The sequence below is a fragment of the Anolis carolinensis genome, chromosome 5, assembly GCF_035594765.1.
Source record: "Anolis carolinensis isolate JA03-04 chromosome 5, rAnoCar3.1.pri, whole genome shotgun sequence".
Taxonomy (NCBI): Eukaryota; Metazoa; Chordata; class Lepidosauria; order Squamata; family Dactyloidae; genus Anolis; species Anolis carolinensis.
This window is the reverse complement of record NC_085845.1, coordinates 22,131,019-22,151,673: the sequence shown is the minus strand read 5'-3', so window position 1 is coordinate 22,151,673 and position 20,655 is coordinate 22,131,019. Positions and strand designations below refer to the sequence as shown.

At 36.9% G+C, this 20,655-nt stretch overlaps 1 protein-coding gene across 2 annotated transcripts in view; it reads right to left on the bottom strand.

Moving 5' to 3' along the window:
* bmpr1b (bone morphogenetic protein receptor type 1B) overlaps positions 1–20,655 on the bottom strand; it is a 239,177-nt gene that overhangs the window by 157,360 nt on the left and 61,162 nt on the right. Inside the window, exon 1 of one of the 2 annotated variants that reach the window (XM_008111070.3) lies at positions 14,858–14,949. The exons of the other annotated variant lie outside the window; for it this stretch is intronic. The gene's annotated coding sequence lies outside the window, so the exon portion shown is untranslated. Of the gene's footprint in view, positions 1–14,857; positions 14,950–20,655 lie in introns of those variants that run through there. 2 annotated transcript variants of the gene reach the window in all.

Genomic DNA, 20,655 nt, shown 5'->3' with positions numbered 1-20,655 from the left:
ACAAGAAAGGAACAAGGAAACAGCCCCTGGGAACAAACAATTCCAGATAGGTCTGAATACCATATGTTGAAAATACTTCAGGTTGTTCACATATGGTGAAGTCATCCCATATAACGGGTGGTTTGCCTTTCCCTGTATTCCAATTCACACACATTGAAAACTATCAGAACCCACACTAGGACCAATCTTGATGAAATGTTGTTTCCTTCATAAGAGCCCCTTTGTTTGTTTCTTCACTCAACTCTCGATATTATTGAAAGAACAAAACATCTGTTAAATATAAAAAATTCCTATATATTACAACTTCAGTCCTAAAAAATCACTCAATGAATCTCCGGGGGGGGGGGGGGTATCGTAAATTCAATGTACATGACACCCTTCACAAGGTTCTTCAGAAATAGTCCATTCATGAATATCTATCTCGCTTAGTTCCAGGTATTCCAGCAAAACCACCATCTAGTATCTGAAAGTGACCCAAAAACACATAGCATGGAATTACACACTACATATGTATAGTATGCACAATAACACTTTGGTTACCATTGGGTCAAAAGAATATGTATCAAAATACAGGATAAACAATTACTGCAAAGCAAAAGAAGTCGCAACCCTCACAAAGTCATAACTCACTCTCATACAATCATTGAACGTAACGTAGAAATACATTATTAGCACCATGACTGAAATTATAAATCTCTTGCATAGAGCATTGATAATTAAAGGCCTTGAACCCATTGTAGTCATTTTTAAAAAACATTTCACAAGTACAGAGGTGTGAGCTCCAACATTCCAGCCAAGTTTCTCCTCAGTTAATTACCTCTTAAATATACATCAATTTTCTTTACACTTGCTGTTGGAGACATTATTATCCTCTTCCTGAAACCAATTATGACTTCCCACTACCACTGTATACAAATTATAAGCAACTGTCTGAGAGACCAATCAGAGAAAAAGCTTTGGCAATTTCAAACCATATAAGTAATTAAATGTGAGACTTTGCTAGTCTTTTCTTCTATTGAGCCTTTTAGCACCCAACTCAACATCTGAGAACATGCCTTTGCAGAAGCGACTACTTATAGCATACAGGAATTCTGTGCTCATATTAGAAAGACAACTTCCAATGCCAGTATGGGCAAGACACAAATTCAGATTGAACTCACAAACCATGTAGCTCAGATGACAGATTGCAACAGATATTACTATTGAAAAACAGGCACAAAATGTGTAGTTTCCCATACCCACAGAATTGAGACCCAAAGCAGCTCACACTTTAAAAAAATATAACAGAAACATATAAAAGATAAATGTTAAAAAGTGAATTAAACTTGTACAAAAACAATTTGATTAAAAACTATTAAAATAAAAAAAATACAAAGATATTAAAAACAGTTCAAGAAACCAACGCAGCACCCTCTGGCCCCTTTCTTTTAAAACTTTTTTAAAACCTACCTGAATAAAACGGGTTTAGCCTGTGATTACCATGGAGGGGGCCATTCTGGCCTCCCTGGAAAGAGAGCTCCAAGGTCCAAGGGCAACCACTATGTGGTCAATAATGGTTGAACTGAGAGAAGGACATCTCCTGAGGATCTCAGAGCCCAGGCCAGCGCATAGAGGGAGATATTATCTGCCAAATAGCCTAGACTTGAGCCACAGCAATCTTCAAGCAGATCAATCAAAAAGACTTCAGGGATTCTTACTGATTTATTGTAAAACACTTCAGTTTCATTTATTTTTGAATAGACTGAATATAAGTATTCTAATCCCCAGGCAAACTAAACAGCTGCATGTGCCCATCTTATTGTTCCTTCCTTAAATAAGAGACTGAACTTTTTAAACATGACTACCCGGCATGAAGGAACAAATATCTTGTTCCTATTATAACATTTGCTGTGGCATGAGGCCCTCTTCGGGCATTCACAAAAAATCCTTTGATACCCAGAGTCCGAGTACCACCAAAGTTGATGTCTTCCACCTCGCATGTCAAACGCTTCAATGAGCAAAACACTTCCCAATTAAATAACTACCGAGAAAAAGATTTGAAGCCATTGTAGTCCTTTGTGTAACTGATTACACAGAATTACAAGGCAGAAGGTCTCTCAGAGGTCAAATTCTAGCTTACATTCCTTGACTAATTAAATTTAAAAAAAATACAGAAAACTAGAAGCTAGAATCTGATATGGAAATGCTGGAAAATACCTGGCGGCCTTTGCATTAAAATGAGGGTCCCCCACTACCTTAATGAAATCTGGAATATAGCCAATCACCTTAATTAAGATAGGGCATATAATGGGAACGCTTTTAAGCTATCTCCATATTTTCTTTCTCTTATAAGAGCTCTCATTTCAGATTTGTAAAATGAAAAAAAATGTGGCAATAAATGATGTATTAAAATTTCATATAGTTTGCATTTGCTTATCTAGGCTACCATCTGAAGTTCTGCCTATATAGTAATGCAAAGGAGTTTACCGGAGGCTAAGGAATTACTGATGTTTTACTCTGAACAATTGACTACCATTCCCATATTCCTATTACAAAGAAAACTGCCATTTAAAGTCCTTTCCATTTCAAATGCAGTTTGTTATATGTATGCCATGTGAATCACAGAACTCTTCACTATTCCTTTTCCTGGCCTTATAACTTTAAGATTATGGTGTTTATTATAAGATTTTAATTTTAATTACAGAAATTTCATCAAAGGAAACTTTCAAACACTGTTCACAATTGGAAACAATACCAACTTTACTTGGAAGGCTTCTACATCTCAACCCTATTTTGAGAAATATTGTCAGTTGTAGAAGAGAATGAAACAGTCCCTTCTTGTCTCTTTATTTGTCTTAAGTTCTAAGTCAGTACAGTAATCTTCTGACTGGTATGTAATGCAATCATTTATCATTGTTATCTATAGTGTAAGAATCCCTTGTCTGAAATGCCTGGACCCAAAAGTGTTTGGGATTTTGGACTTTTTTATTTTGGATAACATATATTTGCAAATAAGTAAAACATTAGATATCTTGGAGATGGGATCCAAGTCTAAACATGACATTCATTTATGGTTCAAATAGATCTTATATCTACAGCCTGATGGTAATTTTACACATAATAATGGTGTACATAGTACAAACTCTGCATATTGAAACATAAAGTAAAGGTGTGAGTACTGTACCTCAGGTGCCCATGTGATCAATTTCAGATTTTGGAATATTCCAGAGTTCTGGTCCCAAGCTTTTCTTGTAAGAGATACTCAGTCTATATATAGTTTATCTCCCATATTTTGAAATCATCTTGATTGTGCACTTTTCTTTTGAATTATCAAAGTAACTGAGTACAATGACATTTTAAAGTATCAGCCTACAATGTGTGGCCATTTAGCTGTGGTAAAAATAAAATGGTGAGATCTTACCTTGCAAATGGACTAAAACAGTTTACCCTCTCTATTACCTGCAAAGCTACATAATACAGCCTTGCACAATAAATCTGGAAGCACAGGAAGCAGTTCATGGGGAAATTCCATTCACAGTTTCTTGCCACTTGGCCCAACTGGGCAATTATTCTAGGTTTCCATAATGCGCCTCCTGGATGCTCTTGTCCTGAATTGCTCTTTAAAATTATATTCCTTAGTTTAACAAGCATGGCACATTGTGATGTCAAGGACCGCTTCAGGAAGGGATCCCTTTTAGTTATTTCTTGCACTTAGCGTTAGCATAAATGCAACACCTGAATGTGGGGACTTTGAATCACAGTTGTATTGGCAACATTTATTTTCTTTAATAACAAAAACAGAAGCTATCCCTGGAAAAAAAGGACTCAGCTATCCCATAACCTATTCTCCAAAATACTATGAGAGAAAACAACATGTGCTGGAAAGTCTGGTGTACTTTCCATGTTATCTAGAGCCAAAAGAACAAAGAACATGTGCCAATGCTATGGGGCCTATTAGGACAGGCCGGGACACCCATGATATACATTGCAAAGCTGAACTAGGCTCTTCTTCTATATCTACAATTCTGATTACACAAGGAGACAAGATTGTGACTGCTCTGAATGATAAGCATTATTGGTTTTATTAAAGAGCCTGGACAGAACTGCTTAATAAAAAAAACTTTATTTGTATTCTGCCCTATCTACCCAAGGGTTCCATATTTGGTGCACATGTGATCTATCACTTTATTTCAAGATCCTAGAAGTGATTTCCAATCAAACTCACAACTAGTCTTTTACCTGTTCTACTGCCATGTGATCTGGTAGTACTTTGTGTACATACACACACACACACACACATGCATATACACATATTGATAAGCCTAGAAATTTTAGTCAAAAATCCAACGCCAATAACCTGGAGTGACTTATTCATGAGTCAATTTAACTATTATACCATAATTTTTATCTTAAAAGGAACCATTCCACTTCTTTGAGTAGAGTGGCAAAAGACAAGAGCTTAATCCATCCCAAGAGAACATGAAACAAACATGACCCCTTTGACTCTCTCCATGCTCTTTTAAGGGAAGCTGCCATTTTCCCATTCAGGTATTTAAAAAGGCCAGAAATGGCATCACAGCAGAAAGAGTTGAAGGGGTTGGCGCTCCTTTTAGGATAGCCTAAGCTCTCACCTTTCACCACTCCATTGGAAAGGGAATGTTTCCTTTATTGATAAGGAAGCCAGCTCAGCCAATCTTTGTCCTTTTACCTGTATTATTTTATTGTGAACCCAGAAAGTATCAGTCACCTGGATACATCTCTTCTCAAGCAAGAAGCTGCCCTGCAAGTCCAAATAATGTCCCTCTACTGTTTCAGGAGTCTGCCTGTAATGTACAATAAAACAGCCAAATCCACAAACTTAACTGTAATTGCATCTAGGACTCACTGAGAAAGTCACTGTTAGGGCATTCATTAAAAAAATGGAAAAACCCTAGAGTTTAAATATTTATAACTTGAACAATCCTCCTGGTGTCTACCAAAAGGGGGTTATATTTTGTGTGTGTGTGTGTGTGTGTTTTTTTTTAAAAAAATTCAGACATATTAACCCCCAAAGCCTTCAAATTGATTATTTAATTTTAAAATGTTGCCTTATTTCCATGGCATTATGCTCCACACATGCAGCAGTAGCTGTTTTGAAACTAAGAAAACAAATAAGTTGAAAATACACTTTGCAAGCTCATTTTCCTTGACATTCAGCCCATCAGCACTAAGTGTTAATCTGTGAAGGAAAAGCAAACTAATTCTACAAAAGTGCCTTTGGTTTCAGGCCATGTAATACCAATCTCGCCATTCTCACAAAGGTGTTAAACATTTCCAGACAGTCAATATCATATTAGCTAATTACACTGACAAAGATCTGTCTTTTCTCCTTCTCATAGCAAGTATGTGTTATTTTCAATTCATATTTCTGTATGTACATTTCCATATCTAAATATTTATCTTGAAGTTGATACTGCAGATTACTTCAGCTATTACTGCAACAGTCAGGAGATTTAGTAAAATGCTTAATTCTTCATATTAGTATTCATTTGTTATAACTCCTAATTTCTTGAGTAAAAGGGGATTTTTGGAAGCATTTGGTTTTGTGATTTCATCTCTAAAGTTTAGTTGATACTCTCAATGCTCTTGTTATTATATCTAAGAATATACCTGAAATTTAAGTGCATTTTATGTTGCGTAGTTGTAACTAATTAGGGGTAGAATCCATTTGGCTCAACTAGAGACAGGGTGAGCAAACATGAAAATTGCTCAGAATTTTATTAAATTGAAAATTGAGAAACTAATTTATTCAACCTCTAGTCTTCATCTTAAAACTGAGTCTAATGAAACCAAAAGGGTTTGATCCCCCCTCCCCCCGCCATGGAAATCCACTGGGAGAACCATGGACAACTTATATGTTCTCAGCCCCAGACAACCATGTGAAAGGTTCACCTTAGGAGAAGTTGGAAAGAACTTGAAGGCACACAACAACATATTGCCACATTTGAAATGCTAGCCTAATTTCAGTCCTGTTTATACAAATGTTCCCCGTTTGGTAGTTTATTTCTCATTCTGTATCCCCAGCTCTATCTTTTCAAGCCAACTCATAACATTCTCAAAGACATCAAAACTTAAAAGTAAAAAATGTCTTGCTTTCTACACTATACTAGCAGATTATTCTAATTAACCCAGCATTTTAATCCAAAATATATTTAACATACACAGTAGTTGGTGGAACTTTTTGCTTTAGATTTTCCCCTTAATGGGCTGTCTGAACTCAGAAGAGAAAAAAAATTCTGCTTTCTTTGCACATCTGAAGCAGTGAGGCATGCATAAGAAGAACACATAGAAAGCAGGTGTTTTTAAAGCCAATTTCTGTAATGGTTCCTAGTGCCCATCTACTTGCATAACTGCCATTAAGTTGCCCTGAGGGCAAGCTCTGTAATATGCCTGAGTACAGTCCTTGGGACAGGCTCCAAACGAAATAGCTTCTAACTAAGTTTAATTTAGCATGACTTCTTTTTGGCTTGGTCATCGGAAGTAAATCCAGTAAAGCAAATGACTGCAATAATCAAATTGCGAATTCCCCGGGCAATATCCTGAAGAGAGTGAAATTAATTCTAGGGTAATATCCTGAAGAAAGTGGGGACAACACAAATGTAAGGTAGCTATTTATTAAAACACAGAAGGTAATGCAGAGAGGGAGTTAGCACCTCTAGCAACTGTTTCCCAGTTAAAGGTTAGAGGAGAAGGACATTTTGGCTCTAAATCCAAAAATCTACAATAATACAGGAAGGTTGACTGAAGTTCTTCACACAACTCTAGATGAATGGTGAGATCACAAGAGCTTCTTCCTCCTATCGCATCTCCTCCTATGAACCGGTGCGAGTCTTGAGATTGGCCGGGGAGGCCCTCCTCTCGCTCCCACCTCCGTCTCAAGTGCGGTTGGTGGGGACAAGGGAGCGAGCCTTCTCGGCAGTGGCTCCCCAGAGATTAGACAATCTGCTACCTTGAACATTTTCCGTAAGGAATTGAAGACCTGGTGGCTCTGGCAGGTTTTTGAGTACACCGCCGATCTCTGGTACACCACCGATCTCTGGACCAGAATATACTGTACAAGACTCTTCTACTCCAAAATGTTTTATGTTAATATATTTGGTTTATAGTCCCTGTCCCCTTGATCAAGATTATTGTAAGTGTTATTTATTGTATTATCTAATTGTATAGTTTTTAAAATCTTATTTTAATATTAAATGTGGTTATGTAATGTACTTGTTGTTTTTATTATTGGAAACCGCCCTGAGTCCCTTCTGGGAGATAGGGCGGTATATAAATAAATTATTATTATTATTATTATTATTATTATTATTATTATTATTATTATTATTTTATTGTATGACACAGCAAACAAGATAGATATGCTAGATTTCGTATTACAAAATCACAAGTCAAACACTTCCCAAGTGTCTAGGACTGTGTGATGTATTTTTGGATGATGTGCGCAGATCCCAGTAGGGTGGCCTTTTGCAACTGGCAGATGGTAATTTTGTCAATGTCTATTGTTTTCAAATGTCGGCTGAGATCTTTTGGCACGGCACCCAGTGTGCCCACCACCACTGGGACCACCTGAACTGGTTTCTGCCAGAGTCTTTGAAGTTCAATCTGGAGGTCCTGATAGCAGCTGAGTTTTTCCTGTTGTTTTTCGTCAATGCGACTGTCACCTGGGATGGCAACATCATCATCATCATCATCATCATCATCATCATCATCATCATCATCATCCTCCTCATTATTATTATCATCATCATTATTATTATTATTTGGGTTCATCAGAAAATTTCCAGCAGTGAGGTTTGAGCACATCTGCTTGATGTGAGGGTTTTTTTTAAAAAAAAAAATACTGTGGGATGACGGTCAATTTTGGAACGTTAGCTGGCCCTCACATAAAAACAATCAATTGTTTTCAAGCTAAATACTCCACACTATTGATCAAGATCTCAATTTTAAAAGTGACAAACTTGATAAGGTTTTAAATTATGACTTAAAATGCTTGCTAAATACCCATAACCTGGAAACATGCACACAAATGCAGCAAGGGAAAGTCAGGTAACACGTACAATTCACCGATTTTTGCTATGAATAGTAGACAGAAATATTACTGATTGTAGGAAAATTATGATCTCAAGCCAATATTTTCTTTGATATTCAATTTACATAATTCTCCAAGTCTGAGGTTGTCTACCATGTCCTACCCCCAGGGACATGAAAAATCCCATGTCAAAAAATAGTGTTCATGGAAAGTACAGTGAATATGCTTAAAGACTGAATTATTATGCATTAGCTGAGTTCAAAAGAAAACTTGTATTTCTCTATTGTGCATATACATACAAGTGAATTAAAAGCAGATAACTTCAACATTTACTGGTAAATCTCTTCGTTTTTGCAAAATGTGCCTGGAACTGTCAACAACTAAATGGCAAGTTTATAACTGGTGTTTGTCTCCAACACTCCTTAATACACATATGCACAGAGCTGTTGTGAGGGTTTTATTATCTTGAATGTTAAGCTGGATAGGAAAAACAAACGAATGCTGCAAAAGTGGCTCTCGTTTTAAGCCATCTCCCACTGTTCCTGATGTCATCAAATATTTACTGAAAGCCTATAATGATGATGACTCTGCTTTTAATTCCCCCAAAATGTCTTTTTTATATTACAAAACAGTCAGACTAACAAAATGCGGGTAAAAGTGAGCACAGTATTTCTTGCTAGATTAGAGTTATTAAAAGTACATATTTTAAAAACATGATTCAAAAATGTCATGTTGTAAGAAGTCTCATTGTTAAGAATCTGTCACTTTATGTACAGGGTTGACATTACTTGTTTCTTCTGTTGGATTGCCATGATAGCATTTGGCTGGTTAGTTCAAATCAAAATTTAGAACTCATCGATGTACTTCACACTACTTCACTTTGTCATTATATCTCTTACTGCCACGTCACAATGTTTCTGTAAACCTTTGAAGCCAAAATTATCTCCTTTATGCAGTTCTGAGATATCACAGGACTACTATGTCTACCTTGCTAGACACTCTCTAGCTTAAAGTTTAAAAAATTCCACTTGTGTTTTCTCCCATAGATTATTATTTAGCAAGCCTTGCAAATGCTGATTTATTTTCAATAAACATTTGCTTTTTATACCTATTTTACCTGTATACCTGAGGTTACATAAAAAATTTGGGCAAATGGGGGTTGACTATTTAGTGGAGACTATTTAAGAAACCTTGGTCTAACCTATAAGGAAGGGAAGAATTTGAGTGGCTTCTCCTTGAATCCAGATAATGTTTGCAACACTACAGTCAAACCAGAATCAAATAGAGCTTTTGCAACGGGCGAATCAATGTAAACCATTCTCGTGGGTACAGTTGTCACTGGAAAACCCAGAAACACCCCTGAAGTTTTAGTAGCATATCCCCATCTCGTCCAATTCACTCTGACAACACTTTAAATGTTACAGTTACATCTGACAACACTCTGACAACACTTTAAATGTTACAGTTACATCTCATGATATCCTGGGTTTTGTAGTTTGATGAGGCACTAGAGCTCTCTGACATAGAATGTTATATGCTTCATGAAATCAGAAATCCCATGATTCTGTAGGATGAAGCCATAGCAGTTAAGGTGGTATCAAAGTGCTGGGTGTGTCTGCTGTAAAAGAGACAAGGCACAGAAATTCACAAGATCATTAAGTGCTTGAATGATTCCAATCATATGCTAACTGAATATTAGTTTTAATAATACTGGTCAATACATATTTTGGTGCCTCAAATGAAAGCCCTGTTTCTGGGTATATTTGACCTGCTGACTCCAAAAGTAACATCAGTTTTCCCCTATCGGCTCTAGTTTTTAAGATAAAAAACATATACCATCTACCAGTTGCCATCTGCTCACCCATAGAAAACCATGATAACCATATCTAAGAAACTAGAGCTCATACAATGCAATTTTCTGAAACACTGCCCCAAATAACCTCAGGAACAGGCCTAAAAACCAATATACCAAGAATTCTTTTTACTGGGCTATGTAATCTACTGTAGTGTAATCTATTCAGGAACCATGAGCAAACTGAATAGCTAGAGTGCCTACCTACTGGGAAAATGAAACTACAACTCCAATAACTCTTGACCATACACCATGCTGTCTGGTGTTCTTGAGATTGGAAATGCAAAAAAAAAAAAAAGGAAATTCAAATGTTCTTCATCCTCAATCTCCTATTCTCGCATCACACCTTTTGGTTTGTCTGACTTTCTAATTCTTAGCTTGCTTCACATAGCTACTTCTTCTTGTAGTTTTAAGATTTAATCAGGACTACACAATTATCAAGAAAGATACGGGTAACACTTTTCTTGGTTATCTTTGCTCACCAAATATTTGGAATTTTCATGGACATTCCACAGCACCTCATCAGATAAAACTATTTGTTGGCAGTTTCTCTTCCACAAATTTCATACATTTCCACTTCCCAATCAGTACAACTTTCCGTTTTTTGTAGTTTAAAACTCTGCATTGAGGTGGCAAGAACAAATTTAATTTTCCAAGTTGTTTCTGCTATTTGGATACCCTTTTTGGAGGCCACACAAAGCACCACAGCAAGAATGTAAAAAGCAAAAGCCCTTCTGGAGGCCACATAAAGCACGACAGCAGTAATGAAATAAACAAAAGCCATTAGTACACACACACACTCATGGGTAACCCAACTCTGTCACTACAAGAACCATAGCTTGGGGGGGGGGAAATAAAAGTTCAAAAAACCTGGTTTAATCATAAATTGGTTAACCAGTTAAAATTCATGGGTAAACCAGATTTTGGGGAGGGATGGTTGAACCCTTTCAGGGGGTTGAATCCTTAACCCCCCCCCCCCCCGGGCTACGGCCCTGCTCACTACCAAATCCTCCCCCTTTGCAAACTTCTTTCCAATTTATATCATTTCTTTTCTACCTCCTGTGAAGAAACAGAGGCATGTAGAAATTTTTCAAGGAGGGGAAGGGCAGTTCTCTAGTCACCTTTCCCTGTAAGATCCTCACAAGTGCCTGCTTTCCATGTTGGGAAAATGAGGACCACTGGGACATGTGTTCGCATGGGTGTATATGGTGCTCAATCCCATTGATGTCATAAATATTCCACAAGACCAAAAATAATATGTACTCCTACACTACACTATATAGACCTTGGAAAAATTACTCTTTTCCCTCTATTCCTCAATATTCTCTGGCCAGTGGCCATGCTGGCAGAAGGTTAGCTCCCAAGGAGTAAAAAAAAAAACTAACTCATCTTGTAATGATTCTGATGCTAAAACACAACATCCATGATTATCCACATACAATGCATTGCTTTGGGCTTTAAACTATTTTAAATGCCTTTTCTACCAAAGTTTTACAGAATATCAATATTTTTGGTAGTGCATGACCCTCCAGACAATAGTGCTTCACTAGGTCACTAAAAGGAGGAGTTAGTAATAGGTGGAACCAGTTGATGGAAAGTGAGCATTCTCTCCAGAAATGGGTTCTTTACCAGATTAAATTGATACACACACACACACACGTATGTGAATACTTGTATATCAATATTATCATACCTCCACTTAACAGAAAATTAGTTCATTCACATGCATGATGCACATTGGAAACTTGTGTAGACTTCACAAAGGGGAAATAGTTGTGGTGTGCAATTTCTGAGGTATTAGTGGGGTCACTGCAGAGCCAATGCAGACCAGGAAAATGTTGGTATAGGCAAGCCCTGGGAGCTGTAGTCCAAAAATGTAATTTTCCCAAGTTTTGTACATTCTCAGATAATGGCCAACTTTAATATAGACTAAATTTAGAGACTGGTAGGAATGCATATGTTAATAGTAGTTCCACTAAAGGTTCTCAGCATGTAATCTATCCAGATGCGAGACAGCTGGGAAAGGAAGTATAGATGAACTGCTCTGATAACCATGGAGGAAATGAGGGAAAGTATGATCCTTACCTTTTTGTGGGCAGGAAACAAGTGACAGCTGCTACACCTGGAGAACCTCAAACAGTCATTTTAAGAAATGCCTGTCATGATCATTTTTGCAAACACCTGTCTTTCTGGAGAAACCCCCACAAAACAAGGACATTCCAACCTTCTAGATATTTTGTTGTTTCCTTAATCAAGAAGATTGGACATTAGGCACTTGGATCTTTTAAAGAATGATTCAGGGCTGACTGCTTCAGTCAGCTTCTTCCCCTTTCCCCTCAAGTCCCATGTCTCCCTGATTTTTCCACAGTAATTCTGCACATCATGAAGCTAAGTGCACCAGAGGGCTACTGCACATGTCTAGACGCAATGACTTTTGCAAACGGATTCATCCAGGCATCATCACTGACATATGGGACATACCTGACAAATGTTTCAGTGTTATTTCTAACCCCAGAGGCCAGACAGATGTTTTTAGCATAATTCAGTTCAGTAAGTGACGGGAAGAACCTCATTTTTAAAAGAATGGTGCAGGTGCAGTACCAAGTAGTAATGTGACCTCTGCAAAAATGTTTCTCTGGGGGGTTATATAATTTATTAAATATTAGTTGCCGAATAAGGCAAGCATTTAAGTTACAAACCATACAATCAGTCAACTAAAAGTAGAAGGGAGGGGGAGAGAAACACCTGAAAAGAATGAAAAGCTTCCTTAGGAAATGCCTCTTTCCGGTTTAAAGTTCCCAGAATTCCCCAGCCAACCTAGTCATGGTTAGGCTGGCTGGACTATTCTGGAATTGTCATTTCTTCCAAATTATGGTTATACTATACTACTACTATATCATACTATACATGCCAAACTCTGATAAATTCCTGTAATCTAGATAACTAGTTGTACTGTCTGTGTGATGTTACTATACAAATACTTAATGAACAGTATTCTAACTAATAAAGGAATTGATATATTTGTTGTTGCTCACTTTGATATGTATTGGCAGACCACTGGCTCAAACTGGTAACACATCATGCATACCCATGCTCTTCTTGGTTCATAAAAACAGTCATAAGAGGCCTGGTTGAGTGTGTAAGGGGAACAGAGAATGCCTTACTATGGCAGAATGTCTAAAAGATGCAATAGTCAGATTTTTACTGGGGGGAAAAAACATTCTACATCTCACCATATTAAAAGGGAATTACCAGCCAGTCTTATTCATTACTTGTGCAAGGTTACACAACATATGATAGCCTCCCAGCTTTAGGGGTTCCTGGATTAAATGGAGGAGTTATAGATCCAGTTCAAACTGGCTTCAGGCCTGGTTATGGAACAGAGAAAGCTCTGATTGCCTTGGTGGGTGACTTATGCTGGGAATAGGTTAAGATGTTCCCGCTGCTTCTGATAAGACCTTTCGGTGGCTTTCAATACCAAGGACCATGCTCTACTTCTGGGCCATCTCTCTGGGCCGGGACTTGGGGACACTGTTCTATAATAAATTCCAGTCCTTCTTGAAAGAGGGAACTCAAAAGATGGTAGTGAGTATTTCCTATTCAACCCCAATCATTGGCCTCCAGGTTCAATTTTGTCCCTCCCCCTTGCTGTTTAAAACATATGAAAACTCTTGGAGAGATGATCCAGAATTTGGATATGCAGTGTCACCAATAAGCTGATATCTCCTTTCAATCTAAGTTTAAGTATTGGTTGGCAGAAATGGGTGGAGTGGGGGAGATGAAATTGAAACTAATGAAGGCAATCCCCAAGTTATGAACAAGACAGGTTCTGTAGGTGTGTTCTTCAGCTGAAGTTATATGTACTTTTTCTAAGTGTAACTTCAGCCATATATATGTGTGTGTTTGAGTGTATATGTTTTGGATAGCATCGGGAAGAGTTAACACCCTGATGAAAACAGAAGTGTTCCTGGCCACTGGGAAAACAGATAAAATAATAGCACGCTGCCCACAATGTTTAAAAAACCACAAGGCTTCAGTTATGAAGTTAATTTCAATACTTGCCACAAAATATTTTCAATGCTTAGGGTCACAGCTGCTTATCGAGGACACTCAATGAACATAACACTGATCTCAAAAAAGAGCATGCAGGTCACTTCTTTGATGTGGTACAGAAAGGATATATTCGCCAGATCAATGAGGGCTCTATAAATATGCTTATGAAGACAAGTAGTGGAAAAGGCAGAAGGAGGCAGCCAGCTACTTTATGTTTGTTTTACTGGTTACTAGGGTATTGCTTCTACTAGCATAGAATAATGAATAGAAGGAATCATGCACACAAAAAGCATCTAACATATCTTTAAAATCCATAGGCATGTTTAATCTAAGAAATGTATGCTCAAAATTTAAGATGCATCTTTTAATCTATTTCCGCTATAAATATTTGAAATCATAGCACCGTTTTAACAATGCATCTCTATGCATTGATTTTTTGCTACTATGTGGGTGTGCTCAGAAAGAAGACTAAAAAAAAGCTTTAAAACATTTATTTATAGGATATGAAGTGGGAGTTATCGCTCTTATCATTGGTTTTTAAAGGGGGGAATACTCAAATGAGAAATCTCAGTTCTTCTACACACTGAAATAAGAAACCATGCTGCTGTATAGTAATGCTGCTAAGTAGCTCATTAGCAATAACGCCCTGACATACAATCAGCATTCCTCTATACAAAACCTCTTTCAGCATTGTCAGAAATAGAATACTTGCAGCATTTGTCACCTCTCAGGTCTGAGTTTCCAGCACGCTCCTTGTTATACACAATTAGCTCCATGCCAAGTTTGGTACTTAACATAATAAATTCCCTGACCACATTTGCTGCAGACTTGGCGGCTTTGGAAAAACTCTATTCATTAAAGCGGAAAGTCCATGCAGATATACACACACAAATGCAAACTCTTACCAGATGGTGCAGCTTATTTGAAGAACTCCAACACGCATTTATACATTTGAACGGCCATAGCTTCTTCCCATTCCAGCTTGCTTAAACAAGACTCCCATATGACTGTGATTAAGGAAGATATATATATATATATATATATATATATATATATATATATATATATATAAAAGCTCCAATCAACTTTTCTGATTTTTCATCCTTTGCCTCCCCCTTTTCACCTCTCACCTCCCCCTCTTCCCCACCACTCCCCTCTATATGTGAGGTAAGGACTTGGTTATGCATGCATTTAAACAGTAACCATCTGTTACATGCAAGAAAGCTCTATCTCCTTCTCAGGTTTCTTGAGTTTTTGGAATGACCACATTGTGGCACAATAAAAAGCAAACCCAAGACTGAGAAAGTCATCTCCAAGACACACACAAAGGAACATCAGAAGATACTGCAGCAGCCGGAGTTCCTGATGGCCACACGGCCTTGCATTCACAGAAAAAGGAAAACAGAAAACGCTCACATTTTCCCAGCTGGTGCTTTCCAGCATTTCAACAGCTGCAACCACAGCATGTAAAATCAGCCCTGCCTATTATAAGAGTAATAAGAAATAAAATAAATATTTTAAGTAGTATAATCAAGTGCATCATTTTACTTATTTTATTTTATGTAATTTTGAGGGGAGGTCTTTTAATCAATTGCTCAACCACAAAGGTTGCATGAGTGGCTTTCATATAACAAATAAAAGGCACAGATAAGGTTTGTTTTTTTAATGATTTTGAACTTTCACTGAATAACTAAAGAAATCCCAGTGTTCGTAAATATCAAAGAGTGCTGGGATCCAGAGCCGGCCCTAGGTATTTTTCAAGTATAGGCGAACAGAATTTTGGCGCCCCCCCCCCCCCCAAACCAATCACTGAAAAATAAAAGTGTTGAATAAGCGAAAATGTTGGATAATAAGGAGGGATTAAGGAAAAGCCTATTAAACATCAAATTACATTAAGATTTTACAAATTAAGCACCAAAACATCATGTTTTACAAGAAATCAACAGAAAAAGCAGTCTCAACTGCGCCCCCGTATGTTTTGCGCCCCAAGCGACTGCTTAATTAGCCTCATTGTTGGACCGGCTCTGGTGGGATCTAAGATCTTGGCCTTGCACAACAGAAAGGGAAAAGATTTTTTGGTTTGAGGTCCTCCCTGCCAATGGTGATTACAGTAACAACATTACCGTTACCATCCTCATGATCTTACTCATTTCTTAAGATAGAGACTCAATGTGACTCTCAAAATAATAAAAGCAATGCAGATTAAAATACATACAAAACATTAGTGTTTGTGTCCGTGAATGGATGTTTGGGTATATATATACACAAAGAGAAAAGGAGAAATACTGGAGACTTCTTCTCCAGACGTCTTCAAAAAGAGGTTGGACAGCTACTTGCTGGAGAGCTGTAGCATGGGGTTTCTGTATTGAGCAGAAGATAGCCCATGAGACATCTTCCAACTTTGTGATTCTATACATACACATATATAAACATATGCATATATTTCTGTTATTCTAAGATGCAATTTAACAATCTATGTAATTAAAACCATCAAATACCTCATTAAAGAGATAAAAATCAACAGGATATAATTTATTAATTATTTATTTGCCTTATTTATATCCCACCCTTCTCACCCTGAAGGAGACTCAGGGTGGCGCACATAAAGGAACAATTCGATACCATACAATACATATAGCGCAAATAAACATATAATTTTAAACAACTGCTAAAAACATTTCAACAATTAAAAACATTAAATCACATAATCCAGTATCATAATCCAGGCTATTCCAATAATCATTGCACCATTCCAGACCACATAACACCATTAAAAGTCCATTAGAGTTAGTTTCTAAAACCCTACCAGAAATGAGCAAGGCCAACAAGGAGGTGCATACTACAATTGAGCCTGGGAAAAGCCGAAGTTGGGAAATAACTTTCAAAAAGAATGAAAATAAATAAATAAATCCATAATTGAGTGAGGAATCTTCCATTAAACTAATGGAGAGCCTCCTTCAAGCCTATTTGAATGGAGGGAGTTCCATCAACACCCCTCTGCCCTGATCCTTTAGCAAAAAATTTGGTGAAAGCTTACCATTTGCTTTAACTGCAGTGCAGCGGGTGGTCCTTTTGTAGAGGAATGTGAAGCAGATAGCTATTCTCTCCATAGCAGTGGAAACACAGTCTTTTAAGAAACCTCAATTGGCAACAATAGTGTCTTTCAAAAAACCTAATTGCTGAGTGATGACTTTTTTAAAAAGAGGGTCATGATAAATATAGGACGGGATGTAAATAGGGCAGAGAGTAACTACTTTTAAAGAAGAGCCTCTAACCCTATATTACAATCCTTAAACTTGAACCAGGTTTATATGTTTTGAACTACTTATGGATATTAAGCAGGTTCAGGGAGATTCCATGTAAACAATCTTTCTGTACTTTGCCTAAATTCTAGAGTAACTTCTGATGCTCCTCTCTACTAAAGAAAGGAAGGGTCAAATGTGTATGCTAATCCAACAGTCACTCCTTTTTAACATCTGCTTCAAAGATTATCATCTACCAATTATGTAAGTACAGTAGAGTCTCACTTATCCAACACTCGCTTATCCAACGTCCTGGATTATCCAGTGCATTTTTCTAGTCGATGTTTTCAATAAATCATGATATTTTGGTGCTAAATTAGTAAATACAGTAATTACTACATAGCATTATTTCGTATTGAACTACTTTTTCTGTCAAATTTGTTGTATAACATGATGTTTTGGTGCTTAATTTGTAAAATCATAACCTAATTTGATGTTTAATAGGCTTTTCCTTAATCCTCCTTATTATCCAACATATTCGCTTATTCAATGTTCTGCCGGCCCGTTTATGTTGGATAAGTGAGACTCTACTGTACAAATAAGCTTGCTATGAAATTCTGCACACAAGATGAAAAAATGTAATGTTTCCTATTGACACGGGAGTTAGATAAGGCTACATTTTTATCATCATGCTTAATCTATATACAAAACATACAGAAAGCAGGATTAGAATCAAAGGATGTACAGACACTGGAAGAAAGAACATAAAAAATGCAAGATATGCCAATGACCCCATATTAGTTGCAGAAAATAGCAAAGATTTTGAATGACTAATGATGAAATTTAGGAATGTAGTTTTAAGGCAGGTTTCAGCTGAATATAAAAAAAAAAAAGAAAATAATGAAGTCAAATGATTTATATAACTTTAAAGCAGGTGATGAAGATAATAAAATAAAGATTTTGCATACCTTGGCTCAATCATTAATAAAAATGGAGTCTGTAATGAAATAGGCTGCAGAAAGGCAGCCATGACGGAAGGAGACAATGCTCCAAGGTAAGGATTGGTGATTTAATAGTATGATGGAATCATTCATGCAACAGCATCTCCCATTTTGATTGATAGCTGTGAAAGCTTGACAGTGGAAAAAGCTGACAGGAAGATCAACTCATCTGAAATGTGGTGCTGAGAGGATAGGCAAGATCTGCTTCATGATCCATTCATTTGTCAAAAAGACAAATGAATGGCTCCTACAGCAAATCTTGTCTGAACTCTCACTAGTAAACCAGATGACTAAACTGAAGCTATCATGAGAAGGCATGATTCAATGGAAAATGCGGTAACATTAAGTAAAATGGAAAACAGTAGGAAAAGAGGAAAACCGCTGGATCAAAGAAATCTAGTTGACAACCAGAGCTCATGGAGATCTCTCATTCATAAATACCAAAACTGTTGACAAATACCAAAACTGTTTTAATCATTTAGCAAACCTCTTGGGTCTCAGGACTGGGAGAATGAGATGATGGGTATAAAAGCATTTGTTCTAGTAGTAATTGTAGAAGTGAAATATCATGCAAATACTTTCAGGCATGAAAGTAGTAAAATACCATGCAAATACTTTCTGGCATGGAAGCTCTACAAGTATATATTTTTTTCAAATGACAATCTACCAAATAGTTTTCAATTTCCACATTTTACAGTTATAAAACATATATTCAGCGCCAATTGAATATGCTCTTCATGTTAAAAATGTGGATGAAAGCAAACAGTATACTGAGTTTACAGCAATGTCAGGAAATAACACTGAGAAATCACAGGTCACTGATCTTTCTTTAAAAAGCTACAGTATTTAAATTTTCAGACATTTAGCACAAAATGACGACATTATATTCCTGCGATGATCTTTTGAAAGCAATAGAAGTACATTCTGGAGTGCTTGTATGATGTTGAGCAGCTGGATAATATGAATTTTCTTAAACAATCTAGACATCTTCTGTGACCTAGGAGCCATTCAATTTTTTTTGTGTTCTGTCAGGAATGCTCTTGCTACATGATACAGTATTTATGTTACTCATCATATACTTTGCCTGGACAGTAGAAACAGAACAGAAACACTACAGTACTTTAAATTCCTTTACATTTATCCACTGAAATAAAAAATAATTGGGAACCTTTTTATTGTTGAAGTATGTCATAATTCTGTGTTGATCACTATTATATTTGTTGTCAAGATAAGGTAGAAAATATAATACTTTTCACCCAGCCTTACTGTGGATATTTATTCTATGTCTCATTCTGAAAATATGTGTCACCTGCATACTGATCACAATAAGGAATTTACTTATTGTACTGCTTTATTGTTCCTCATTTGATTGCCCCTATATTCAGTTAGTTGACATAATCAAATGTTCTCCAGCACAGGAATTAAAAATCAGTATTGTTTACCTCAAATTTCAATTCTGTCTCTGCTTATAATGATTGCCTATTTATTGTACTGTGGGCCTTTCAGATATGCAGAATCCAGATCCACAATTTCCAGTGATCATAGATAATCGCGCTACATATTAGTCAATTGTGATGTTTGCATTCATGTTGCTGTCATTTAATAATATGAGATCTGATTGTTCATGGTTTTTTATATCTGTGGTGGGTCCTGGAACCCAACATCAGGCCCATTATAATTCTGTATAGTTTTCTGCAAATACAGGCAGTCCCCGAGTTACAAACATCAGACTTACAAACAACTCAAAGTCAAGAACAGGGGTGAGACAACAGTAATTGAGATAAATCTACCTCTCAGAAGGGAAACCTACTCCTGGAAGAGTTATTATCATGGGGAAAAGCTGTCTCAACTGAAGCTTTACCACCAATCCTTGTTTCCACAAGCCAAAATTTGAAAAATCCAATTGTCACAGGGACAGAGTGTGATGTGAAATCTTCTGAACAGGGGACTTGTGCCGTCCGCCGGACAATAAAAAACTATAAAACTGAAACGTGCTGTCCTTTATCCGGGCGAACTGCAAATCCCTATAAGCTGTCCTATAGATATTGAACGACTGAGTCTGGATAACTTCAAAAAAGAATGTTTATTCATACAAGGTTGTAAACCTGGCACAGATCTTAAAGTTGCAGAAAATGAAACAAATTTCTATAGGTTTTAGTCACAGAATTATCCCTGGTTCCAGAAGGCAAAAGTGATTATAAAACCACTATACCCTAATCACGCTGCCTATATTAGAAGGAGAAACTCTTTCCTTCCCTATCTTTACAGCAAAGATTAGTTCTAGAAGCGATGGAATAACTCTGCTCCTCTAACTAGATTTCCTATTCCAGATCAATATAATTCAATACTTATCTAATTTGGATAGGCTTAGATTGGCCTGGTTTTGAGGATGATTTGTCCCAGTTAGCCTTGCACAGCTCCAGCACGTTGGAAGACTATAGCCAGAATGAGGCTCCAAAA